Here is a 21,843-nt window from a genome sequence, read left to right on the forward strand (position 1 = left end):
GCCCACATTCACTACCCGAAAGCAGTATTGGGCATCTACCACTGCCAGAAGCACACCTGAATAAGTCCCCTTGTAATTAAAATACATGGACCCTGAATTGTCAGGAATCACCACATGTTTCCCATGTTCCTAGTCCCCCTGGTGTGTTAAAAAAGGTAAATATTAATGGGAATATACTTCAGAGATATTTTATTCATAAAAAATTCTAGGGGTATGAATAATTGTGGCCAACGTGTTTTGGAGAAAAAACATTTATTTCATAATGTGATCCCGGGCTTCCGCATGATGATTGGAGGGTCTGTCGAAAGGCTGTGTCAGCTTTTGATTGACAGCGATTTCATACAATAAAAAGTCGCTGATGTTGAAGCTGTTCGAGCTCAGTCCCATCGCGGATTTTTCAAAGACAAACTGCTGCAACCTATTTCTTGGTATTTGCTTGTCGAAATTGCTAGCCAATTTTTATACTACATTTCACACAATTATACATTTATACCTTTATTATATTATTATTATTAGTAATAATTCAAAAATAATTATTAAAATAATTTAAAAAATATATTATTATTAGTAGCATTATTATTATACTTTATTATATTATTACATTCATTTTTCACAGAGCATTTTCTTGAAAAGGAACGTAGAATTTACGTATAAATAAATGAATAATTTTTATGATGTAGGCCGAAAATTAGCTTCCCCTCTTTGAAAGACCAGCAACCGCCACTGATATATATATATATATATATATATATATATATATATATATATATATATATATACATTGACAAAAAGTAGTAAAAAGTAAGAATTTTAGTAAATTTTAGTAAAGTAAAACAAAGTTTTGTCCAAAAACTAGTAGGGAATTCACAAGCCTCTCTATATAGAGCTATCCAGGCTAGTGGTAACACCATAAAATTACGTTTTATTTTATTTTCTCTCAGCAGATGGCGCCAATCTGCCTTCAAAAATTGGATTTAAAAGGCCTAGTCTCTATATTAATCTGAAATTCGGCATTAATTGAAAAATTATTTTTAAAAAATTTGAAATAAAATTCAATGGCAAAAATGGACCATAATTATTGCATCATATCCCTTTACCTTGGTAGTCTGAGTTTGACGTGTGACTGTGTTTGGATCTTTTGCCTGCTTACTATTCTCTTCCCCTTGGATCATCCTTGTGTATGGTAACAGATTGGACTGATATTGTGGTTTTGACCTTCTGCCTGGCCTAACGTTTCTGTCCCTAAGCCTGCTGTTAATAAACTTTTGCAAATGGATTCTAACACCGCCTCAGCCTCTTCGTTACAGAATACTTCGCCTCAACTGAATCCAGCAGAAGTTTCTAACCTACAAGCAGCTTTCGCTATCAAAGTGAAGTGTTAAAGGGATAGTTCACTTTGAAATTAAATTTTGGTATGTTTTAGCTTACCTCAAGGGCATCCAAGATGTAGGTGTCTTTGTTTCCGCAGTAATTTCAATTTTGATATTTTTAGGTCAAACCGTTCTTGTCTGTCAGTCATATAATGCAGGTCTATGGTCACTATCTCAAAGAGCATGCACAGAGAAGTCCAAATTAAACAATTCCCCATCGTCCAAATTAAACAATTCCCCATCGTAAAGTACACATTGATGGCCTAAGACACGAAACGAGCGGTTTGTGTGAGAAAACGAACAGTATTTATATCGTTTTTACCTCTTATACACAGCCACGTCCAAGTGATGTCGCCTAGATGTCACTAGATGTCGCCTTGGCTACGGCAGTTCATTGGAACGAATGTCTTTAAGGCGCCATCTATTCTAGTGTATGTATATATCTATGCACCAGTCTGCGTACACGTCACACACCAGGATGCGCGAGCGCCCTCCGATCACTTGGACATGGCTGTGTACAAGAGTTAAAAACGATATATAAATTATAAATACTGTTCGTTTTCTCACACAAACCGCTCGTTTCGTGTCTTAGGCCATCAATGTGTACTTACGATGGGGAATTGTTTAATTTGGACGATGGGGAATTGTTTTAATTTGGACTCTGTGCATGCTCGTTGAGACAGTGACCACAGACCTGCATTAAATGACTGAGAGACAAGAACGGTTTGACCTAAAAATATCAAAATTGAAACTATTGCGGAAACAAAGACACCTACATCTTGGATGCCCTTGAGGTAAGCTAAAACATACCAAAATTTAATTTCAAAGTGAACTATCCCTTTAAAGGGCTGCCAATATCAACTTACTAAACTCCAGTATGTCAACGAACACCTGACTCATTACATCCAGTCTCTTCCATCGCCCACGCCAAAAACGGTAAGCTTTGCATTACCTGATAAATTTGATGGATGTGCAGAGCAGTGTAGAGGCTTTATTCGTCAAGTAAAGATTTACTTTGATAACCAGGAGGACAAGTTCGAGTCAGATGATGACATCGCTTTTATGATGACATTATTATCTGGCAAATCTATTGACTGGGCTGCGGCAGTTTGGGACATGGATGTACGATTTAGAGCATCTTTTGATTATTTCGTCCAACAACTGCAAGAAGTGTTTGCAGATTCTCCAAATGTCACAGGGTAACCGTACCGCTGCTGATTATGCCATCATGTTCAGAATGCTTGCTGCTCAGAGTGGATGGAATGATGTTTCACTGAGAAGCTGTTCCAACAGAGCCTCAACCCTGATCTTCAGTCAGAGCTGGCTTGTAAAGGTAAGAATTGATCATTTTCTGACTTTGTGACTCTCACCATAAAAATTAATAATCTGATGAGGCAGGTCCCAAAACGAAAAAATGTGAGTATCTCAACACTCCCCACCTGTCGTCTCGCAACCGATGACCACGTCCGCCCCCAAACGAGGCAAAGACAAACCGATGCATTTAGGTCTCTCTTGACTATCTGAGGAGGAAAGAATGAGGCGACGACAACTCCGACTCCGATTATTTTCATTTCATTTCATTTATTCACTCTTATAGCACAGTTTAATGCAGCATGAGTTGCCCAAAGTGCTTCACAATAATAAAATAAAAAAACAATAAATACACAGAACCACATAAAACTGACACAGTTGCAATCGAAACCCCTTCATGAGAGTGCTCACATAGCGTTTAACAGATGTAATTTTAACCTAAATTTTAAAGTAGAGAGGGGGAGATCATTCTAAAGTTTTGGACCCACTCGTGAGAAAGCTCTGTCACACTTATATTTGTATTTTGTCCTACTAACACATAAAATATGATGATTCTCCGATCTCAAGGATCTGGGGCAGTCCCCGGTTTCCATTTCAGAAATCGTGTCACCTTGAGAGAAGTCAAACAGGAAAGAATGGGATTTTAGGCAAGGCAAGGCAAGTTTATTTATATAGCACATTTCATACACTATGGTAATTCAAAGTGCTTTACACAGAAAGGAATTAAAATAATCACAAAATAAAAGCAAGGAAAATTAAAACAGTTATAAAAGGAATTAAAAGAGATATAAAGATGACACAGTTCTAAAAAGAATTAAAAGAGTAAAAAGATGATACATACATAAACTTCTCATTTGGCAAAACACCGGTGTATCATATTTTGCACATCTGCTTGTTTTACTGTGAGATTTTCCCATGTTGATTGTACTGAGTCTGTGGTGTTCTTTCGGCGCGCCTCAGTAATCTATTGGACGTCTCCAATAGATCCGATTTTTCCCTAAAATCGGACAGGAAGAGCTCTAGGAAAGGAATCGATCCAATCCACACCCCATTTGTTCGGAGGCTCTAGGACTGACTTCAGTCCGCACCCCACAGAACAGATTTTGTCCCTGACCTCAAGTTTCACATTAAACTCACTACTCTACCACAGACTCAGGTCATCAACATGGTTTCATCTCTCAATTTCCCAATTTACATTTCAGAGTAATTTATGTTTGTCTCTTACCCAATTCTCAGTGCCACTTGATTTCAGTTTAGAATCAAAAGGTGGAATGCAAAAATAGAATACAGTGTAATCAGTCAGACGTACAGTGGATACAGTTCTAAAAAGAATTAAAAGAGTAAAAAGATGATAAACTTCTCATCTGGCAAAACACTGGTGTATCATATTTTGCACATCTGCTTGTTTTACTGTGAGATATTCCCATGTTGATTGTACTGAGTCTGTGGTGTTCTTTCGGCGCGCCTCAGTAATCTATTGGACGTCTCCAATAGATCCGATTTTTTCCCTAAAATCGGACAGGAAGAGCTCTAGGAAAGGAATCGATCCAATCCGCACCCCATTTGTTCGGAGGCTCTAGGACTGACTCCAGTCCGCACCCCACAGAACAGATTTGGTCCCTGACCTCGAGTTTCACATTAAACTCACTACTCTACCACAGACTCAGGTCATCAACATGGTGTCATCTCTCAATTTCCCAATTTACAAAATTTTTAAGTAATTTATGTTTGTCTCTTACCCAATTCTCAGTGCCATTTGAGTTCAGTTTAGAATAATCACTTTGTGGAACAATCAAAATATGTTTTTGACTGATTGGCAGTTGGCCACCCTTACAAAGAGAAGAAAATAGACAATTAATGAAGTAACTGTGGCGAAAGTGTTGGGGAGATTCCAGAAAGAGAAAAGGGAGGAGAGCACCTGCAAATGAGGTCATTGGTTAAAACTGTATAAAAGTGGTGAGTTGCGAGTGAGATCTCGGCTTTGTTCAAGTCTTGTTTTGACTTCTGGAACTCTGCCTCTTGAGCTTCATTTGCAAGAAAGAGATGACTTTTCTCCACAACAGTAACTGCACTCCGGAAGAGGTCGCAGCCAAACATCACTGCCCACAATTTTTACCAGGGCAGTGTAAAAGACTCCGCCTCCCTAACTAAACATTGTAGGGGCTCAACAAAATAAAAACAAATCAACATTTTGTGTTAAAACGTGTGTGGAATGTCTGAGCATTGCCCATGGTTGTCATATGTAGAATACATTGGTGATTAAACTTATTCCGGTTAATATAAGATGCTTAAGAATATATGTTTTGATGCACTGGTTCTCCCACATTGCCAGAGGAACTCCAGACGTTTCCGGTAGCCTGGAGCGCTATCTGGGGTGCTCCTGCGTTGCCAGAGGTACCTCATCTACTTCAGGGTTGTCTGAGGTGCTATCCGGTGGTGCTCCCTCGTTGGAGCAGGCTACGGGTTTTTAAACCACCAGTTGAGTCTGCTCTTTCTGCTAAACACTGAGGTGCTTGTTGATCCTTCTCAGTCTCTGGCTGTCATATTACACTCAAAATTGGTCTAGCTACTAATAAAATAGACTCAGGCAATAAATGATATTTGTCATGCAAATGAAAAAAATAATAATTCAAACATCTTTCTTATGGTCCCCTTAAATCTGGTTGCATTACCTCGTAACACGGGCAATGACCTGCTTCTGACCCTCATCGTCCCCTTACTTTCAGAGGGGATCTTGATTTTAATAAATAGATTATAATAAATGACTTCAGGAAGGGGTATACACCAAAATAACAAACATAACACCCTCTAACTTCCTGCCTACTCTACCCCAATTCTAATCATGCTAAATAATTTTAGAAAAAAAGAAAAATACAATGAGCATACTGACTCCCTAACTGTCCAAAGAATACAATCAATTTGAAAATAAAGAGTAAAGAAAAGGCACCCCTTCCCTACCACATTTTGCTTAAGGGGTTTTATTTAATCTCGTCCAGTTCATCCAATCCAGGACCCATTGGAAACATATTGGTGCATCAACTCCAGATCTCCTCACAGACACATTAATCATATGATTAGCTGCTGAATTGGTCATCATTGATCTGAGGAAAGGCATAACACAACAGAACAACAGCACAAAAATAACAACTACTGTAGCTATTATTGTTCCCATTTTAGTAAGCCATTTACATCATGATCCAAATATATAACTAGTTCCCAATATGCTTATCTCCCACATTTTCAGTGACTTCTGTCCTTATTATTCAGTTTCTTCAATGCCTCGGTGAATGATTCATCAAGAGCTGTATTATTTGGAACATAAGTAAAACAGTTAGCTTCAAATTTTACACAACACATTCTTTCTCAGAGAATAACCAATTTAATGTTTGTCTGTTTTGCCATGTCATGTCGCTTATGGGTCCCCAAATGTTCTCCCAAGGCTCTCAATGTGCCTTCGGTGTGTTAATGAACTTCTGTTGATTGCAATAAATGTAATTCATCCTTTCTGCATTTTATAAGTTATCCATACAAATATACTCAAAGCCTGATTTACTTCATCCATATGCTTAAACTTATTTGGTATTCCAATTGGTTGACCAATCAAATCTATACACACACCTTTTCTGACATTGTTTTGAACACAAATATTGCATTTGGCTATCTATCAATCATCTATCATAGACTGTTTTTATTTTCTAATCACTTCCCCCCTTGCGCAGATGTCAAAACCACGCACATCTGAAATTAAAATAGTAAATAGTGTTGTTAGTGTAATTATTTGTTCTTTTATACCTCATTTGTCCAACAGTCTGAGGCGTTTTGCTTATGCCTTATTGACTTATCGATATAGACTTCATTTTATATTCAATTATCCATCCTAAATATCAAGGTTCGAATACCACCCATTCTAAATTGGTAACACAACTCTGATGATAAAAGTTATTGAATGTAGTCAATGTGGCATTCCCCATGTGACAGTGTCTAAATGTTTGGAATAACACAGCTGGCCGATATCAGTTGCCATTTGGTTGTGTTAAACACTGATGTCATAAACCCCAAATTTTTCAATATCTAATAGATCAAATGATCTGGTAGGCCTGGACATGCTGCAGCTTGAAAGAATCAATATCAATTTCTCTAATCTGATTCGTCATTCATCTGTAAATTTAATTTCTCTTCATAATCTTTTCTTCTGTTGCTTATGAGCTGCTCTTTTAAATGACTGGAGATCTCAGCATAATCTCGAATTCATGACCAACAATATTAACATCTCGTGATCCCTGGTAATGACAGCATTTGTGATATCACGAGTTTGACATTTTTGTAGTTACTATTTTATTTCTAAACCTAAAAAAATTAACTATTGACCAAGATGGAGTGACCAGCCCCATATCTTTATCATCCACATTGTTGTCCCTTTTTTTTCCTGATAGAGAGCTCAGTATCATTCAAGCTTATCAGCTCTGTCTTGAAAGCAGATCCCAAAATTTCTCTGTTCATTGGACAACATCATCAATTATTCATTTACCCCTAGTTGGTTAATGCAATAGTCCCTCTCTGCTAAGTCCAGCCCCAGTTTTAGTTAATAGTTGAGTCATGCAAACACTCAACTTCTCCTCCTCTTTTCATTCTTTTTTAATTTTTAAAATACGTACAGCTGGACTAATGTCTATTGAAAGAAAGCAAATAGAGAGTGTTAGCTTAACAGAATATAGAGAACTGCTGTTGGACCAGTGAATAATCAAAATACAATTAAAATGGCCAATCAATGAAATTTGAAGCGGTCTCTGTAGTGATCATTGAAAACGTATCACCTGTGCCCAAGTAGTAAAGGATGAAGTCCTTCTGCTTGGATCAGTTGAACTGGTTGGGTTGCTGTTTGAGTGTTTCCCTCCTCATCCGATGCATTTGATCTGTCAGTCTTTGATGGCATTCAGGAGCCTGGCGTCATGTTGGGACATAGTGGTTTGACTCTGGATGCTGTTGTCTCTCTGCCTCTCCTCAGCCTGGCTTTTGGTCAAGCCATGGAGGAGGTAATTTTGCATAATGTTTTTCTTGGTTGTTTCTGCATCAACTCAGTCTTTGTCCATACAAGTTTCAACTTCCTCTTTCATGGGGGATGAAGACCCACCAACCAAACGCCTCTTCTTTTCTCTGCAGCCGTGTCCTTGTGTTTCTTGCTCTCACTTGTTGCACAGTCCAGTTGCTGTTGGTTATGTTGAGGCAGCCGTCCCAAAAGCTGTCTGGTGTCATCTGGAAATTGAACACTCAGAGATCCGCATGAATCAAATTCATCCTTTATAAATTCTGCAACCATCTCTTTCAATTGTCCCTTAATATCATCTGGTTGATAACAGCAGTTTCCCCATGCAATTTTAATAAAGAAATGAGCAAGCATCTTTCTTCCTTGCAGAATGCAGAAAATAGCAGCGTTTCAGTCTGTCTGGGTTGCCTTATTTTCAGTCACATATATAGTATTTTTATCACTCGTTATATTGATTCCTACTCTCTCAAACCTTTTAGGATTGAGTCTCATTTCTGTAAAATGTGTGTAATACAGTATGTCTGTTAAAAATGTCTGTTTAGCTTGGTCACCCAATCCTGCTCATTCAACACAATGCACAAGTTATTTTAAGTAACACAATCCAAAAATCTCAAAATTTCTGCAATGGATCAAATTTCAAATTGTCTCCCAGGGATAACAAGATACAAATATCATAGTCTTTATATAACAGGTCAGTCATACCCACATCTAGCATGTCTCTCTCTATATATTTTTATCTCTAAATGTCCGATATTTCTATAATCCTTTTTGTCAATTATTTGAATTTCCTTTGGGAACTGCACAAACCGCTCATACATAAGGAGAAAACTCCAGTGTTTTTGATGGCCACCAGTTTGTACAATCCTCCATATCAATCCCTGTTAGGCCTGCTTATTCATTTAATTCCCCTATTGACCGGTCAACTAACATTAATGCAATTTTATTATTTTCTTTTAGGTTCATTTCCTATCAATTATTTTTATTGGTGTTTTCTTGGTAATTGTGAAATTACAACAACACGTTTTGGTAAACAAAATTGCATCATCCATTGGCTCAACATATTTCTGATTGAGCACATGTTAATAGACTGTTGCCACAACTGATAAAATTAAATTCACAAAAACCCAATTAGGCCAATTGAAAAATGTATTTGTGACCAATCATTAGAAATGTTTAAATTGGACATTTTTGAGTTAACCTTTGATTGTCTGTCTTTTGCTTTCAGAAATCCATCTTTGCCAGCTCTTTTCTCAGAGCTTCCCTTTCTTTATCCATTCATCACTCCTTATGTCTTGCTCTTACTCCTTCATTTTATCTGCCAAACTTTCATTAGATGTCTCTCTTTTCTTTAGGCTTTCTTCATATGGCCTTTGTGTCTCTTTTCTTGACTCCCACTTTCGGCTTGATGCCTCCTTTTCCCTTTCATCCTCATGTCTTATATGTGCACTTGCTCTCACCTTTTCCCTGTAACTTGAACATAGCCATATCAAATGTTCTCTCAGCTGGTCATTTTGTTTTTAGTCTTTTTGGCCTTTTTTTTTTTTTAAACATTTTTGGAGGGTTGTCTTATAGTATCTCTGCGTAAATGATATCCTGACCATGGTATCTCTAAAGGTGTTGATGTCATTATAATCTTAATTATTATCACTGTATGTTTCACACCTTTTTAGTATACCCTTACTAACCCCAGCTTGCATCAATTCTTAACTAGATTTCGCCAAGATGTTCAGACAATATTAAGATATTTTATTAGTCTTTCTCAGGTATTTAAAAAAAGTCAGTTCCTGTATTTCTGGTCCACTAGTGGGGATGACAGTTACCAATAAAATCTCTCAAATTGTTGTTCAAAGTGTATGTTGGAGTTGGTTACTTCCTTTCTGGTTAATAAACTAGACAGAACCAGAAAGGGTGAATTATTTCTCTCTGTCTCCCTCATTTCCTTACACACACACACACACACACACACACACACACACACACACACACACACACACACAGTGGTGTCACATGTCACCCGGTCACTGTTTATTTCTACTTGTGCGCAGAAAAAAAAACAGATACTTCTTATTTTCTTATTATTATTAGCCGTGCTTCTTTGTTTAGATCAGAATCTGCAATTTGGATGATGTCCAAACATTTGGCAAAGCAAATGTTTGGGCATGTTTTTTTGTTCTGGGGGGTGATTTTTCTGACTTCTTTTACTTCCCCCTTGTCTTACATTCAATATTTTTTCTTTTTTGTTTTTACAATTTTTCTACTAGTTTTTTCATGCCAGAGAATCCTCAAGCCGTCACAAAAACATTTATATTCAACACACTTTGCATACACAACACAACACAGCCAGTGCAATTAGTACTTTAGACGAACACCCAACACAGAGACAACTAATATCACACACACAGCACCCAACATGAAAACACTCAATTTCACACGCTTTTTCAACAATTAAACAAATACTACACAAACTCAGACTCACATACTAACAGTTCACTTCTCAGCTCCTGAGCACCTGCCCGTGCAGAACTTCCCTGAGTGGGACACGCCATGAGGCCACCCTTATCGCCTACCAAAGGGGCTCCTCACTTCCCGAGGCCGCGCCCACACTGGAAGCGGTATGGAAGCCACACTTCTCACCCCTCTCAGGTGTTACACGCCTCTCGCGTGTAAATACTCTTACACCCCTCTCTGGTGTCACACGCCTCTTGCGTGTAAATACTCTTACACCCCTCTCAGATGTCACACGCCTCTCGCGTGTAAATACTCTTACACCCCTCTCAGGTGTCACACGCCTCTTGCGTGTAAATACTCTTACACCCCTCTCAGGTGTCACACGCCTCTTGCGTGTAAATACTCTCACACCCCTCTCAGGTGTCACACGCCTCTCGCGTGTAAATACTCTTACACCCCTCTCAGGTGTCACACGCCTCTCGCGTGTAAATACTCTTACACCCCTCTCAGGTGTCACACGCCTCTTGCGTGTAAATACTCTTACACCCCTCTCAGGTGTCACACGCCTCTCGCGTGTAAATACTCTTACACCCCTCTCAGGTGTCACACGCCTCTTGCGTGTAAATACTCTTACACCCCTCTCAGATGTCACACGCCTCTCGCGTGTAAATACTCTTACACCCCTCTCAGGTGTCACACGCCTCTTGCGTGTAAATACTCTTACACCCCTCTCAGGTGTCACACGCCTCTTGCGTGTAAATACTCTCACACCCCTCTCAGGTGTCACACACCTCTTGCGTGTAAATACTCATACACTGCTCTCAGGTGTCACATGCCTCTTGCGTGTAAATACTCTTACACCCCTCTCAGGTGTCACACGCCTCTTGCGTGTAAATACTCTCACATCCCTCTCAGGTGTCACACACCTCTTGCGTGTAAATACTCTCACACCCCTCTCAGGTGTAAATACTCTCACACCCCTCTCAGGTGTCACACGCCTCTTGCGTGTAAATACTCTTACACCCCTCTCAGGTGTCACACGCCTCTTGCGTGTAAATACTCTCACATCCCTCTCAGGTGTCACACACCTCTTGCGTGTAAATACTCTCACACCCCTCTCAGGTGTAAATACTCTCACACCCCTCTCAGGTGTCACATGCCTCTTGCGTGTAAATACTCTCACACCCCTCTCAGGTGTAAATACTCATACACTGCTCTCAGGTGTCACACGCCTCTCGCGTGTAAATACTCTCACACCCCTCTCAGGTGTAAATACTCTTACACCCCTCTCAGGTGTCACACGCCTCTCGCGTGTAAATACTCTTACACCCCTCTCAGGTGTCACACGCCTCTCGCGTGTAAATACTCTTACACCCCTCTCAGGTGTCACACGCCTCTTGCGTGTAAATACTCATACACTGCTCTCAGGTGTCACATGCCTCTTGCGTGTAAATACTCTCACACCCCTCTCAGGTGTCACACGCCTCTTGCGTGTAAATACTCTTACACCCCTCTCAGGTGTCACACGCCTCTCGCGTGTAAATACTCTTACACCCCTCTCAGGTGTCACACGCCTCTCGCGTGTAAATACTCTTACACCCCTCTCAGGTGTCACACGCCTCTCGCGTGTAAATACTCTTACACCCCTCTCAGGTGTCACACGCCTCTTGCGTGTAAATACTCATACACTGCTCTCAGGTGTCACATGCCTCTTGCGTGTAAATACTCTCACATCCCTCTCAGGTGTCACACGCCTCTTGCGTGTAAATACTCTTACACCCCTCTCAGGTGTCACATGCCTCTTGCGTGTAAATACTCTCACACCCCTCTCAGGTGTCACATGCCTCTTGCGTGTAAATACTCTCACACCCCTCTCAGGTGTAAATACTCATACACTGCTCTCAGGTGTCACACGCCTCTCGCGTGTAAATACTCTTACACCCCTCTCAGGTGTCACATGCCTCTTGCGTGTAAATACTCTTACACCCCTCTCAGGTGTCACACGCCTCTTGCGTGTAAATACTCTCACACCCCTCTCAGGTGTTACACGCCTCTCGCGTGTAAATACTCTTACACCCCTCTCAGGTGTTACACGCCTCTTGCGTGTAAATACTCTTACACCCCTCTCAGGTGTCACACGCCTCTCGCGTGTAAATACTCTCACACCTCTCTCAGGTGTCACACGCCTCTTGCGTGTAAATACTCTTACACCCCTCTCAGGTGTCACACGCCTCTTGCGTGTAAATACTCTCACACCCCTCTCAGGTGTAAATACTCATACACTGCTCTCAGGTGTCACACGCCTCTCGCGTGTAAATACTCTTACACCCCTCTCAGGTGTCACACGCCTCTTGCGTGTAAATACTCTCACACCCCTCTCAGGTGTCACACGCCTCTCGCGTGTAAATACTCTCACACCCCTCTCAGGTGTCACACGCCTCTTGCGTGTAAATACTCTTACACCTCTCTCAGGTGTCACACGCCTCTCACGTGTAAATACTCTCACACCTCTCTCAGGTGTCACACGCCTCTTGCGTGTAAATACTCTTACACCCCTCTCAGGTGTCACACGCCTCTTGCGTGTAAATACTCTCACACCCCTCTCAGGTGTCACACGCCTCTTGCGTGTAAATACTCTTACACCCCTCTCAGGTGTCACACGCCTCTTGCGTGTAAATACTCTCACATCCCTCTCAGGTGTCACACGCCTCTTGCGTGTAAATACTCATACACTGCTCTCAGGTGTCACATGCCTCTTGCGTGTAAATACTCTTACACCCCTCTCAGGTGTCACACGCCTCTTGCGTGTAAATACTCTTACACCCCTCTCAGGTGTCACACGCCTCTTGTGTGTAAATACTCTTACACCCCTCTCAGGTGTCACATGCCTCTTGCGTGTAAATACTCTTACACCCCTCTCAGGTGTCACACGCCTCTTGTGTGTAAATACTCTTACACCCCTCTCAGGTGTCACATGCCTCTTGCGTGTAAATACTCTTACACCCCTCTCAGGTGTCACATGCCTCTTGCGTGTAAATACTCTCACATCCCTCTCAGGTGTCACACGCCTCTTGCGTGTAAATACTCATACACTGCTCTCAGGTGTCACACGCCTCTTGCGTGTAAATACTCTCACACCCCTCTCAGGTGTCACACGCCTCTTGCGTGTAAATACTCTTACACCCCTCTCAGGTGTCACACGCCTCTCGCGTGTAAATACTCTTACACCCCTCTCAGGTGTCACACGCCTCTCGCGTGTAAATACTCTTACACCCCTCTCAGGTGTCACATGCCTCTTGCGTGTAAATACTCTCACATCCCTCTCAGGTGTCACACGCCTCTTGCGTGTAAATACTCATACACTGCTCTCAGGTGTCACACGCCTCTTGCGTGTAAATACTCTCACACCCCTCTCAGGTGTCACACGCCTCTTGCGTGTAAATACTCTTACACCCCTCTCAGGTGTCACACGCCTCTCGCGTGTAAATACTCTTACACCCCTCTCAGGTGTAAATACTCTCACACCCCTCTCAGGTGTCACACGCCTCTTGCGTGTAAATACTCTTACACCCCTCTCAGGTGTCACACGCCTCTTGCGTGTAAATACTCTTACACCCCTCTCAGATGTAAATACTCTTACACCCCTCTCAGGTGTAAATACTCTTACACCCCTCTGCTGGTGTTTCACTCTTATACTTCTCTTCTCTAAACACCTAAATCAGGTATTTCACATGTATGAGCACTCTTACGTGGTAAACACTGTAAGGCCACCCTTTTCTCCTACCAAGGGGCTCCTTACATCCCATGGCTGTTCCCAGGCCAGAGTTCTCCTAATCTACACTACCCACGCGCATGCGCATCTTTTGAAATCTGGAACTCCTCATCTTCTATTTTATTAAAATTTTCCAGATTTGGTGAAGCCCTTTCTTCGATCACCGCCACAGGTTTGACCCAGCAGATCAAGCTAATTTTTTAAACTAATAAGCAAAAATTTGCTCTTACTTCATAGGCGCACCGTTGTTTGCGTGATCTGCCAAGCCCCACCAGCCACGGCTCTCATCGATGTCAGGCCTCGGACTGCTCCTGGCTGTCATTCGCAGTAAAGTCATCTCTTTCTTGCAAATGAAGCTCAAGAGGCAGAGTTCCAGAAGTCAAAACAAGACTTGAACAAAGCCGAGATGCCTGCAGGACATCTGACTTTCTCACTCGCAACTCACCACTTTTATACAGTTTTAACCAATGACCTCATTTGCAGTTGCTCTCCTCCCTTTTCTCTTTCTGGAATCTCCCCAACACTTTCGCCACAGTTACTACATTAATTGTCTATCTTCTTCTCTTTGTAAGGGTGGCCGACTGCCAATCAGTCAAAAACATATTTTGATTGTCCCACAAAGTGATTATTCAGTGTCTTATCTCTCTTCCTTCATTATCCTGCATTACAGCTTGCGATATCTGAATGATTTTAATAGGCTACTTCAAAAAGTTTAGAAAAGTCAAAGTTTTAGGCTGATCCATATAGCAGAGTAATTGATAATAATTGATATCCTGACCGTGGTATCTAAAGGTGTTGATGTCATTATAATCTTAATTATTATCACTGTATGTTTCACACCTTTTTAGTATACCCTTACTAACCCCAGCTTGCATCAATTCTTAACTAGTTTTCACCAAGATGGTCAGACAATATTAAGATATCTTATTAGTCTTTCTCAGGTATTTAAAAAAAGTCAGTTCCTGTATTTCTGGTCCACTAGTGGGGATGACAGTTACCAATAACATCTCTCAAAGTGTTGTTCAAAGTGTATGTTGGAGTTGGTTACTTCCTTTCTGGTTTATAAACTAGTCAGAACCAGAAAGGGTGATTTCTTTCTCTCTGTCTTCCTCATTTCCTTCCTCATACACACACACACACGCACACACACACACAATTCAGCCATGATAGAGACAAGCTGATTCCTACTCAACTCACTCAACCCCTCTTTTTATTTCTACTTGTGGGCAGAAAAAACAGTACTTCTTATTGTCTTATTAATAGCTGTGTTTCTCTGTTTAGATCAGAATCTGCAATTTGGATGATGTCCAAACATTAGGCAAAGCAATTTTTTGGGCATGTTTTTTTGTTCAGTATTTCTTTTACTTCCTCCTTGTCTTCCATTCAATATTTTTTCTTTCTTGTTTTAAAATTCTTTGTACTAGTTGTTTTCATGCCACAGAATCCTTAAGCAGTAACAAAAACATTTATATTCAACACTGGAAGCGGTATCTGCTGTATAAATACTCTTACGCCTCTCTGCTGGTGTTCCACTCTTATACTTCTCTTCTCTAAACACCTAAATCAGGTATTTCACACGTGTGAGCACTCTTACGTGGTAAACACCGTAAGGCCACCCTTGTCTCCTACCAAGGGGCTCCTTACATCCCATGGCTGTTCCCAGGCCAGAGTTCTCCTAATCTACACTACGCAAGCGCACTTTTTTGAAATCTGGAACTCCATATCCTCTATTCTATCATTAATTTTTCTAGATTCGATTTGGTGAAGCCCTTTCTCCGATCACTGCCACAGGTTTGACCCAGCAGATCACGCAAACTTTTTAAAATTAATAAGCAAAAGTTTGCTCTTACCTAATAGCCGCGCCTTTGTTTGCGTGATCTGCCAAGCCCCACCAGCCACGGCTCTCATCGATGTCAGGCCTCGGACCGCTCCTGGCTGTCATTCGCCAACTTTATGTTATTGAGAAAAGTCATCTCTTTCTTGCAAATGAAGCTCAAGAGGCAGAGTTCCAGAAGTCAAAACAAGACTTGAACAAAGCCGAGATGCCTGCAGGACATCTGACTTTCTCACTCGCAACTCACACTTTTATACAGTTTTAACCAGTGACCTCATTTGGAGGTGCTCTCCTCCCTTTTCTCTTTCTGGAATCTCCCCAACACTTTCGCCACAGTTACTTCATTGGACTTGCTTGTCATTAAAAAGAGTTATTCAGTGCAATAAGCCGCAGAAAACATCTCATTGTGGTCTTGCGCCATCTGACACACACCCAAAGCGAGCGCACAGAAAGTGTCCTCTCATATATTGCGCAATCCTGAATCCAGTTATCTTTCGCGGCCCACTGCACTCTAACAGTCAAATACACATACAGTTCTGTCAAAATGCCTGTCTTGGCAAGTGTTCATGTAAACATATTAGGTTATGTCATTTTAGTTTTTAAATATATTTAAATATAATTTAAATTTATTTTACACACTTAAAGCAATATTTTATCTCATACTGAATATCGCATTTTCTTCAATATCGTGCAGCCCTACCTCTTACTTCTACTGTTCCTGTTATGTCAGACATCTGTTTCTCTGAGGGGCCATAAGGTGGTGCATGGGGGGGGGGGCAGTGTCACGGCGTGGGTTTGTGTCTTGTTCTTGTCTGTCATGTGTTCCCCTGTCTTTTCATGTTTAGCTGTCTCCCGTTATGTTGATTAGTCTTCCCAGGTGTCTCTGATTAGCCACGCCCCCCTTGTTATCTTGTTTAGCTTGATTGCCTTTGTATTTAAGCCCTGTGTCTAGTTCAGTCTTTGTGAGTTCTTGATGTGGTTATGTTGCCTGTTCTGTCCCTTTGTCTTTGTCTTAGTTCAAGTTTATTTTTAGTCTTTGTCATAATTCAAGTTTATTTAATAAAAACACTGCTGCATCTGGATCCTGCTTCCTGCTTCCTGCTCTGCATCATAACAGTCTTTCCGTTTTCTTTTCAGTTTTGTCATTATATCTCCTTTTGACCTGTCTCCTAGTTTTTAATAATTCTTCTTTTTTAAATAAAATCAGTACTTGTTGTTCTTCCCTTTTTATTTCCCCTTTTTTACTCTTACATTTGACCTTATATATATTTAATTTTATTTATTTATTTTTTTTAGCAATGATTCAGTGTCTCTGCACATTGCCACATCAAATGTTCCCTCAGCTGGTCATTTTGTTTTTAGACATTTTTTTTGTGGCATTTTTTACCCATTTTTGGAGGGTTGTCCTATACTATCTCTGTGTAATTGATGTCCTGACCTTGGTATCTCTAAAGGTGTTGATGTCATTATAATCGTAATTATTTTCACCGTATGTTTCACACCTTTTTAGTATACCCTTACTAACCCCAGCTTGCATCAATTCTTAACTAGTTTTCACCAAAATGGTCAGACAATATTAAGATATTTTATTAGTCTTTCTCAGGTATTTAAAAAAAAAGTCAGTTCCTGTATTTCTGGTCCACTAGTGGGGATGACAGTTACCAATAAAATCTCTCAAAGTGTTGTTCAAAGTGTATGTTGGAGTTGGTTACTCCCTTTCTGGTTTATAAACTAGACAGAACCAGAAACTGACTTACTGCCTGTTTATCGACCACAATTGTGTTTTCTCTAAGTTACTGTGTTAGCTGGTGCTCGACATTTGATCACGATCTTAATAAAAGCCTGCTTATGGATCCCACTTCGAGTGACGCTTCGTTACACTACCAAGGGGCTCCTTACATCCCATGGCTGTTCCCAGGCCAGAGTTCTCCTAATCTACACTACACAAGCGCACTTTTTTGAAACATTTTTCTAGATTCGATTTGGTGAAGCCCTTTCTCCGATCACTGCCACAGGTTTGACCCAGCAGATCACGCAAACTTTTTAAAATTAATAAGCAAAGATTTGCTCTGTCTTACCTAATAGCCGCGCCTTTGTTTGCGTGATCTGCCAAGCCCCACCAGCCACAGCTCTCATCGATGTCAGGCCTCGGACCGCTCCTGGCTGTCATTCGCCAACTTTATGTTGCCGACAAACAAAGCCGAGATGCCTGCAGGACATCTGACTATCTCACTCGCAACCAATTTTAGCAGTTTTAACCAATTACCTCATTTGCAGGTGCTCTCCTCCCTTTTCTCTTTCTGGAATCTCCCCAACACTTTCACCACAGTTACTTCATTGGCCGACTGCCAACCAGTCAAAAACATATTTTGATTGTCCCACAAAGTGATTATTCAGTGTTTTTTAATTATTTTTATCAAGAGACCATGTTGAAGGCACAGTTGTCTGGGGAGGGACCTCGAGGGAGCTTTGCCGCATTTGTGGAGTGGGTGCTGGTATCCTGTGGATCGTCGTTTACTATTGGATACAACGACAACACCAGCCCCACTCCCAATCCAGTGCCCGACCAGGAACCTCCAGACGGCGAGGAACGGCATGAGCCCACCGCAGACAGAGAGCCCACCGCAACCGTGATGCAGTAGCCAGCGATTAAAGAAATGACTGAGCTAGACATCGCCGCGGAACCGGAACCTCGAGTGTCTGACCAGGTGTGCAAGCCGGCTGCATAATCCATCGCAGAGGGAGTTTGTGATGAGTGCGAGGGTGTAGAATGGAGCCCCACCCACACTCCTGTCACTGAAAGTGAGTTTCTGGCCAGCAAAATTAACTATTGTTTTGATTTTGGAGAGGAAGAACCCCTACCCCCTTTAATCCCTCCCGAGCCTCTCTGCTTTATGTTGGACGAGCTGGTCCCACCCAGCCTCCCTCCAGACTTTTTGCCAGAATTTTTTTTTTTTTTACCAATTCTTTTGTTCATCATCAGTCCCTTCTCCAGCCCTCGGGCGATGTCTGAGCCATGCGGAGCCAATGGTCCGAGGGCCCTTGCTGTCTCCCATAAGTCCCTCAGTTCCTCCTCAGGCTCCTCTCATACCCCTTTTCCACCAAGGCAGTTTGAGTGCTGGTTCAGAGCCAGAGCCTAGTTTCAAAAGTTGTAGCACCAAAACATTGCTGGTCTAGAAGTAAAAACCGCTTGCGTCAGGGGCTGGGGGCGGGGTTACCGTGACCAACAAGAAGAACAGAAACTTGTGACCGCAGTTTTTTTAAATATCAGCTAATCGAGCTAATAGCAGCTCGATTGTAATCTCCGTCTATGAAAATTACGGTGAGCTGCACGAATGTGTTGGATACGCCGTGTTTGGATGCCGATGTAGGTTCACAAAGCCATGAGCATCAATAGTAACACAACGACCGCCATTGTTGATGGATTGCTTGTTCGAGATGCATCAGAGCTGTGCAGACCAATTGGAGTGCTGCGGGAGTGGCTTACGTCACTTCAGAGTTCCTACTGGCAGTGTGAATGCAACCAGGAAAACGTTCCTAGGGGAACCATAAGTTCTTGGGGAACCACCCTGGTTGCTAGTTCCTAGAACTACCCGGTGCGAAAGCCCCTTATGATTCAGGCTGCATCACAAGTCAGAATTCAGATAGTCTCAGTGGTCTATTAACTGTCTAATTTGCTTTAGATGGTTATGATCAAAGCTATATGTGATTCATCTTTGGACGCACCACACACACACGTGTTGTCATGTCGAGTAAGATTTGATGACGTCATCACAGTTTGCCATACCTTGGCTTTTGGTGAATTGACGCCACTGTCTCCAAGTGTCCTTTCTTGGAAAGACACCTAAATTTACCTTGAAAAAAGCTTGCAGGAAGCTGCAACTTTGTTGTGAGAATCTCCCTTCAGTCTGATTGTTTACTTTATTGGATATAGCAAATGATGACAAAATGTTAAATAAGAATGGTGTATGCTCAATTTCACAATAAGTTTGTGATTAATCGTGAGTATATATTTAATTTAAACTAGCTATATACTAGCTTTATTTCTCATTTCAGTTAAAAATATAAAAAGGACAGTTCACCCAAAAATGAAAATTCTTTTATCAATTACTCACCCTCATGTCGTTCCAAACCCGTAAGACTTTCGTTCATCTTTGAAACACAAATGAAGAACTTTTTGATGAAATCTGAGAGCTTTCAGTCCCTCTGTTTGGCAGCTACGCAACTACCACTTTGATGCTTCGAGTTCAAGTACATTATTGTCATTGTGTAGCACAACGAAATGACTAGAATCAAAATATAGAGAAAAATGGCCATTTAAAATAAAACAACACAAGTAGTTAAAGGGATGGTTCGGAGTAAAATCAACCTAGGGTCCTTTGCACCATGACCTCGAGCCAAGGTCCAATTCTGGTTTATTTCTTTGCTCTTGGCTGACATGTGGCATTGCTATGTAATGTAATGTAATGTAATGTACTTTATTTATATAGCACCTTACATCGACCGGTAGGTGAACCAAGGTGCTTTACAACAAATTAAACAACAATTTAAAACAACACACCAAAAAACAAATACAGTAATAAATGAGAAAATAAAAAGTAAAGTAAAAAATAAAAATAAATATAAAAAATAAAAGTGCCACCACACTACTGGGTACTAAAAAGCCATTTTAAAAAGATGCGTTTTAAGTCTTGATTTAAAAAGGCCCAGATCAGTAACGATACGCATCTCACTGGGGAGCTTATTCCAGAGCTTAGGTCCAGAAACTGAAAAAGCGCGGTCTCCCCAGTGTTTAAGTTTTGACCTGGGCACTTCCAACATAAGTTGATTAGACGACCTCAAAGTCCTACCGTAATTGCGAATGGTCAGCATGTCTGATATGTAAGATGGGGCAAGGCCGTTAAGAGCTTTAAAAACAAACAATAAAATTTTATAATGAATTCTAAAATGTATCGGGAGCCAATGGAGGGAATAAAGAATCGGAGTTATGTGCTCTCGTTTTTTAGTGCTCGTTAACAGACGGGCAGCTGCATTTTGGACAAGTTGAAGACCAACAGAGGACTGGGAGACACCAATATACAAGGCATTGCAGTCCACTTACGATACTTTTTTTAATTAATTTTAACTAATCATTTTTTTCAGTGCAAGTTAGTTAGGTTACTTGGCTGACGTCGACTGGAGAGTTATTGAAGTATAATAATGAAGTATACGCGCTAGAGTATTATTGAATGGACAAGTTGATTGTAGATGAGACCCAGGTACATTAGGTTTAGGGAAAAATCTACCACAAGGGTTTTACATATAAAAACGCATCAAATCATTTCAAAATGATGAGTAAACGGACTTGTAATCAGATATCGTTCAACTGCATAATTTTTTATCATGTCCACAACCTTTATATGTGACCATTATGCTTAAATCGCTCACAATTCATGTAAATGTTATAACTATTGAATGGTTGATTGAAAGTGTGCCTTACTTTGTACCGTTGTATGTATCTGTTCAGACGAATTAATTCAGACGATGGCTTGATTGAAATCTGTGTAAAATGTATTGAATGCCTAATAATAGAAATCATGTCTAAACTGTACTCTCTGCTTAGAGCAAGAAGTTAAGAGACCACAGATAATATGTAATTTATGGTCGAAGAGGAGGGAACACGGTCACCTCTGAACTAAAGACAATACCTAATGGGTCAGACCGCATCCAGGAGGATGGGCAGACATTTGAGTTTAAAAATCTCAGGACACCAACAAAGCCTTCAGCAGAAGCATTTAAGCCATCTCTACTCTCGTCTCAGTTTTCTTTCCTTTCTCTTAGTTTCTTTTTTTTCCGTTGAGTCTTGTGTTAAGTTTTAAATTCTTCAAGTTCCAACCAAGACTCATTCAAACGCCAACACACAACGCGATTGGCCACCCAAGACGTCAATCCAGACATGAGTAACCCGCCAGTTAATCAACTAACCCAGAAAACCCCCTTTTCAAACCAAAGGACTTCGCCTAAGGGAATCCCCAAACACAAAAGTAGCCTCCAGACTCTTAGCAGAATTGGTGTATTGATGTAA

At 41.0% G+C, this 21,843-nt stretch overlaps 1 long non-coding RNA gene across 1 annotated transcript; it reads left to right on the top strand.

The window, feature by feature from the left end:
* The first annotated feature begins 2,927 nt into the window (after positions 1 to 2,927).
* Positions 2,928 to 11,368, top strand: LOC307161484. The gene is made up of 3 exons (XR_013821739.1): positions 2,928 to 3,444; positions 4,002 to 11,106; positions 11,296 to 11,368. It is a non-coding gene; the product is annotated as an uncharacterized lncRNA (long non-coding RNA).
* Positions 11,369 to 21,843: the final 10,475 nt, after the last annotated feature.

The sequence above is a fragment of the Squalius cephalus genome (genome assembly GCF_949319135.1).
Source record: "Squalius cephalus genome assembly, chromosome: 7".
Taxonomy (NCBI): Eukaryota; Metazoa; Chordata; class Actinopteri; order Cypriniformes; family Leuciscidae; genus Squalius; species Squalius cephalus.